This window comes from Mytilus trossulus, chromosome 12, assembly GCF_036588685.1.
Source record: "Mytilus trossulus isolate FHL-02 chromosome 12, PNRI_Mtr1.1.1.hap1, whole genome shotgun sequence".
Lineage (NCBI taxonomy): Eukaryota > Metazoa > Mollusca > Bivalvia > Mytilida > Mytilidae > Mytilus > Mytilus trossulus.
The window spans coordinates 15,022,097-15,028,910 of record NC_086384.1 but is presented as its reverse complement, the minus strand read 5'-3'; positions in this window follow the sequence as shown (position 1 = coordinate 15,028,910).

The window sequence follows — 6,814 nt, the reverse complement described above, 5'->3', positions numbered from 1 at the left end:
AAGATAAGAAGTTAGCAATATCCTTTAACTCTACTTTCCGCTATATAGATGACGTTTTTTCACTAAACAATTCAAAATTTGGTGACTATGTGGATCGCATCTATCCCATCGAATTGGAGATAAAGGATACTACAGATACAGTTAAGTCGGCTTCATATCTTGACTTACATCTAGAAATTGACAATGAGGGTCGGTTGAAGACAAAACTTTACGACAAAAGAGATGATTTCAGCTTTCCAATTGTGAACTTTCCATTTCTAAGTAGCAACATTCCAGCAGTACCTGCATACGAGGTATATATCTCCCAATTGATACGATATTCCCGTGCTTGCATTTCCTATCATGATTTTCTTGAAAGAGGGTTACTGCTCACAAGGAAGCTATTAAACCAAGAGTTCCAAATGGTGAAGTTGAAATCATCCCTTCGTAAATTTTACGGACGCCATCACGAGTTGGTTGACCGTTATGGAATAACCGTTTCACAAATGATATCGGATATGTTCCTTACGTCGTAACTACAATCCCCTTCCCTTTCATGAATTTGACCTACCGAATTAGACTATTTACCGGATTTGTAATCACATAAGCAACACGACGGGTGCCGCATGTGGAGCAGGATCTGCTTACCCTTCCGGAGCACCTGAGATCACCCCTAGTTTTTGGTGGGGTTCGTGTTGTTTATTCTTTAGTTTTCTATGTTGTGTCATGTGTACTATTGTTTTTCTGTTTGTTTTTTTCATTTTTAGCCATGGCGTTGTCAGTTTGTTTTAGATTTACGAGTTTGACTGTCCCTTTGGTGTCTTTCGTCCCTCTTTTAAGATGCTGGTACCCGATAAAGGGGCATTGTATTGCCAAAAACAGTCGATATTTATGTAGCAGAAGTATTCTGATTTCCCATAAATAGCTAAAAGTTTACATTTTAACAATTTTGTAAAACTGCTATATTTTGGGGTCAACAAGGGGTTTACTAACAATACTCCTTTTACATAGATAATTTATGAAAAACAATTTGTTTTGTGATAAATAAAAAATATATGAGACAGAATTTTAAAATAAAATCTTAGAGGACAGGTTTTATAAAATGCTTTAAAACAATAAGTACTCGATTTGAAATTGTTCACCCAGTTGACATCACTATTAATTTTACAAACCCTTTAATATCTTCTATAATTGTGATCAGTCTTTGAAAATCCTCCGTAAGTAGGTTACATTGAGGATATGCAGTCACCATTCTTCCTAAATTCCGCCATAGTGCATTAAGTCGATTCAATGCCAAATCCATAAAATCAAACGAAGCATCGTCATTGTTTAAAGTTCGTACGATGTCATTAACAATAGTTTGAAATACACTTAGAAAGCCATTCAAATTGTCATTATAAGCCATTTTGGATAAATATTTAGGTATTAGTAACAAACGATCAGCAGTACAAGAATAAATAAAAATATTATTTTTAATTTACGTCAATGATTATTCACATAATATACGTTTTTCAGTTTTCACACATCGTAAGCTGATTGGGTGTTTCGCTTTTTGAAGTGGGCGGAGATTTAGTACAAATGGGCGGAGAATTAAGCGAAGTTGAAGAAACAACCTTCTAATTTAAATACGAAGTATTGCATTTGCTGTATTTGCATAAGAATTAAGTATTGCATTTGCTGTTTATACTTTTGAACCTCTCGGAATCAGGAGAAAGAAATATATTATTGTCCTTCTCTGTATATGTTTGTGTTAAGATTAAGCTTATGCGGCAACAAATACCGCAAATGCTACATTAAATACCGCGAATGCTACATTAAATACCGCAAATGCAACATTAAATACCGCAAATGCACCAAATGAATTCATGACCCTAATGGTATGTCAGCCGATCGGATTTGCTTCTAAATATTACAAGAAGCGCAAAAGCTACAATTATATAGCATTGGCAACATTAAATACAGCATTTGCATTAAATTAGTGCTTTTGCATAAAACAAATACTTTTGACCCTCTTGATACGCCATACAGGGGGGAATATTATTATCCGTCTTATGTATTACCAGATTAATACATAAAGAATCGGATGTTTGGTAGTTATCGTTTGATGATGTGGTTCATAAGTGTTTCTTGTTTTGCATTTTGTTAATTTGTATAAGACCGATGGGTTTCCTGTTTGAATGTTGACGACCTATAATCATTTATTTTTATAAAATGTGACTGGGATGGAGAGTTGTCTTATTGGCACTCATATCATATCTTCTTATATCTTACTAAATGACTCGTCGTATATATTTGTAAGATACTTCATTACTGGTTTGTTTTCATTTTTTGTGTTATCATACATGAAGTGTGATATTAAAATTGAGAATGGAAATGGGGAATGTGTCAAAGAGACAACAACCCGATCAAATAAATAACAACAGCAGAAGGTCACCAACAGGTCTTCAATGTAGCGAAAAATTCCCGCACCCGGAGGCGTCCTTCAGCTGGCCCCTAAACAAATATATACTAGTTCAGTGATAATGAACGCCATACTAATTTCCAAATTGTACACAAGAAACTAAAATTAAAATAATACAAGACTAACAAAGGCCAGAGGCTCCTGACTTAAGACAGGCGCAAAAATGCGGCGGGGTTAAACATGTTTGTGAGATCTCAACCCTCCCCCTATACCTCTAACCAATGTAGAAAAGTAAACGCATAACAATACGCACATTAAAATTCAGTTCAAGAGAAGTCCGAGTCTGATGTCAGAAGATGTAACCATGGAAAATAAACAAAATGACAATAATACATAAATAACAACAGACTACTAGCAGTTAACTGACATGCCAGCTCCAGACTTCAATTAAACTGACTGAAAGATTATGATTTCATTATATGAACATCAGGCACAATTCTTCCCGTTAGGGGTTTAGTATCATACCATCATAACATATATGAGAAGAACATATTGGCACTCACACCACATCTTCCTATATCTAATAACCCGTGTCATGCCAACAACTGTTTTTAGAATAAATGGGTCTAGTTCCGACGCAAAGACCTTATCAGTGACTCAATATTAACGCCAAAATATGCAATCTTTAATGACTTGACAACAGTATCGTAATTATATCCCTTCTTAATAAGTCTATTCAAATGTTTTGTAAGTTTCTGAGGTGAATACTGACACCTTTGTGCTTTATATTAAACTGTTCCTCGCGTTTATGTGCTTTATAAGAACTAAGATTATATTATTCATACCTTGGTTTAATGCTTTCAAAAATACCAATTAAGGTTCCATTCTCGTTTCATAACGAACAGACAGTGTTTTTCTCACAGTATGAGTAAACAAGTTTTGATTTTATGGTAATTATTTGTGTGATGTTTCTTGCAACCATCGTCAATACATCAACTGTCAATCATGGTAGACAACACTATAAGTTATATGGTTCGCTACTGACCCCCTACGGATCCATAGAGGGTTAGTAAAATCCATAGGGGGTGAGGCCGGAGGCCGAGTCCCCTATGGATTTTATTCACCCTCTATGGATCCGTAGGGGGTCAGTAGTTAACCGTATAACGAATTTATCGCACGCTATACTTTTTCTGCTGCGTTTTGTTGTAAAATAAACAACGAAACACAACATCATTAATAGATGACGTCACCATTACCGCGTCACGAACCCCCTATGAATCTTACTAACCCCCTACGGTCTCATAGGGGGTCACCACGTGACGGCGTTAAACCAATCACAACGTGATAATTTACCCGCGGTGCGATAAAAACTCTTACAGTTATTGATGAACAATTGACATTGGGGAAATAAGTATGCTTTGTAAACCATAACAGACACGATAATCTCGTTCATTTCAGTCGTGTAACTTGACTTGATAGATCTTGGTTTTTTTTCATTCACAAACAACAAAACTCCTTTGCACGCTCACATAAGACTTATCTATACTACTAAAATAACGAGGTCCAATTTGTCAGCCGTCATCGGGTAAAAACGACAAATCAAAGAATTCAACTTTATATGTAATAAATATAGGACAATGTTGAAGATTAAAAATTACACTACTCCAGACCCTTTTGTTTTCCAATTAATATTGCCAATAATTAACAAGTTCCGGGTCGAATCCGATATCCATACCAATAGTATATTCACCTATTACCTTATCTGTACGTTCCGCATTTGACAGGCGAACCACCGAATGGTGTATTTAAGATTTTGCTATATACACGGGTCATAATCACAGGGTTGACACTTCTAAATTCGATCCTGTTCAAATTGTTCCATATTGTAGTATTTTAATCAGTAAGACTTTCTAAGATAACAAAACGAATACTAAAAATCTGGATTTAAAAAAGGCGTATGGGTACAGTTTTCAGTTTGTTAGCGGGCATGATGTAAAACAGCGAATATAAGAATTAAACTACATTCCAGGAACTTTTGTTTTTCAAATAATTAATATTATCAATAATTGATAATTTCCAGGTCGACGGGTTCAAACAGAAAGATTTTGAAAGCAGAGAAAACTGTGTATCTTATAATCGCCATGACTTTATCATGTTTATTAGATGACAATACCAATACTTAAATAAGGCTTTCCCATAGTTATATACTTAAATTCAGTCACGGTCCTGCGATATCACGGGTGTGTTCTAGTAAAAAGCAAAATCACAAAAATACTGAATTCCCAGGAAAATTCAATCGCAAAGTCCTTAATCAAGTGGCCAAATCAAATAACAAGACACATCAAAGGAATGGACTATACGTATCATATTCCGACGTGGTACAGGCATTTTCAAGTGGAGAAACTGTTAGATTAAACCTGGTTCTATAGCGCTAAAGCTCTCACTGATATCATTATGATATATTCAGTATTTTAGATTGATGGTGACACATGAACAATATCATTGAAAAAAGAGGCAAATTCGATGCGGGGTTTATTTTTGTTCACGGTTGCATCTTATCACATGTTAGAAATTGAGGTTTGCTATTTCTTTTGTCTTTGAATTATTGTCTAGTTGAAATTTAATCCTGACATTCTGTTATTCCTTCCAAATTTAAGAATTAGCAGTCTAAAATGATTTACTGGGTTATATTGTAAATCTATTTAACCTCAATTGATTGAGCATTACATAAATGTTTATAGTCAGTCCATATGTTCATTCCACTTTTCAAATAATAAATAAATAATAAGTTACGATACTAACAGCTAAACATGTACTTTAGACAAAACACCACACAATGGGAGGTTTTCATATCATATTTATTTCATTATTCATAAACTTTATAAATCTATATAGTTATTTGACTTTTAGAAGAACATTGTTAAGCAATTTTAATAGCACAATAAAGTAGCTCCGACATGTAGACAATTGCAATTAAAACAGTTTATATATTTCAATATAGCGTTTGACATTTAAACATATAAACAGTTAATGTTGTTTTTGAAAAACCGAAAACAGCATTATTATAAACCTTAAGCCGCGAGGTTGAATAAAATATCACCAAATATGTAACGTGTTTGGGGTAAGCACTACAGAAATGTTCGATTTAATTTATTGGTAAACTGACCGTCTTATACTCAAAGAACTTTTCAAGGTTTTGTCTGTAAAGATCAATATAAAACTTACATATTTGTGTACAGTTTAAGTCTGCGATATGATAGTCGACTTTTGAAGTACATTAATAGGCAATTTTAAAAGCACAATAAAATAGCTCCCACTTGTAGACAATTGCAATTAAAACAGTTTGTTTATTTCAAGATAGCGTTTGACATTTCCATATAGATTTGGTGAAGGCCGTACGGTGAACTATACTTGTCTGTGTCATTTTGGTCTCGTGTGGACTGATGTCTCACTAGCAATCATACCACATCTTCTTTTTATATTTAGATAAGACCATGTATATCTATTTTCTTTTTACTTCTGACCGATATTTATATATGCTTTTGAATGCTCGAAGATACCAAGTATACAATTAAAAACTGATCTGAGATAAGTAACTATTAAATGATTATTTGTATGTTGTTTTCGACTGGTGATGTCTCAAAAATGTATTTACGAGTTAATGCAAAAACACGTTATATTCATAAACACTTCATGGTTATTTCAGCAAACATGTTTAATGGAGTACCCATGTCTTCAATACTATTTTAGGTGTTCCAGGAGGTATTAATATGTCACGAAAACAGAAATAATGATAGAGTTTAGCAATTGAGACAAACACTGAATCTAGTTTGTACAAGTCTTTGAGTATGCCAGTGAAGTGTGAAATAGTACTGGATTGGGAAACATAAATAAACTGGACCAATTACAGCGTCCATGTGCTCAAGTAGTAGAGTGTTTACTTATAATTTACAAGATACTAGGTTAGGAAAAAAGAGAGAGTGAGAGAGAGAAAGAAAGAGAGAGAAATCAAGTGGTTTATAAACCCGTTTGGTTATCAATTGTAAAAATGTAAAACAGATAGGATATTTTTGACAATGAAACAACTATTTCTTTTCTGATAAAGCATATACATTTTGTTTCTCCTTAGACATCCAATCCCAATTGCAGCCAAAATTACGATAAACGTTAATATGTAAAGTCAAGTGCAAAGAAAGATAACACTCATTTATATTTATATTTTGTAATTTAGTCTCCAAACTGTTTTAGTGTCAAGGTCATGCATTCATATCTTAATCCAATATGTATGTTCGAAGAGGATTCACTAAATCCGATTAATATGTGTTGATAAGGTGTTTGTTTTGCATTAAAAAAAATGACAGTATAGATATGTTCCGCGACGTTTTGTTTAGACAACTTGTTTGGGGTAATATATGTATTATCTGTACTTGCTTT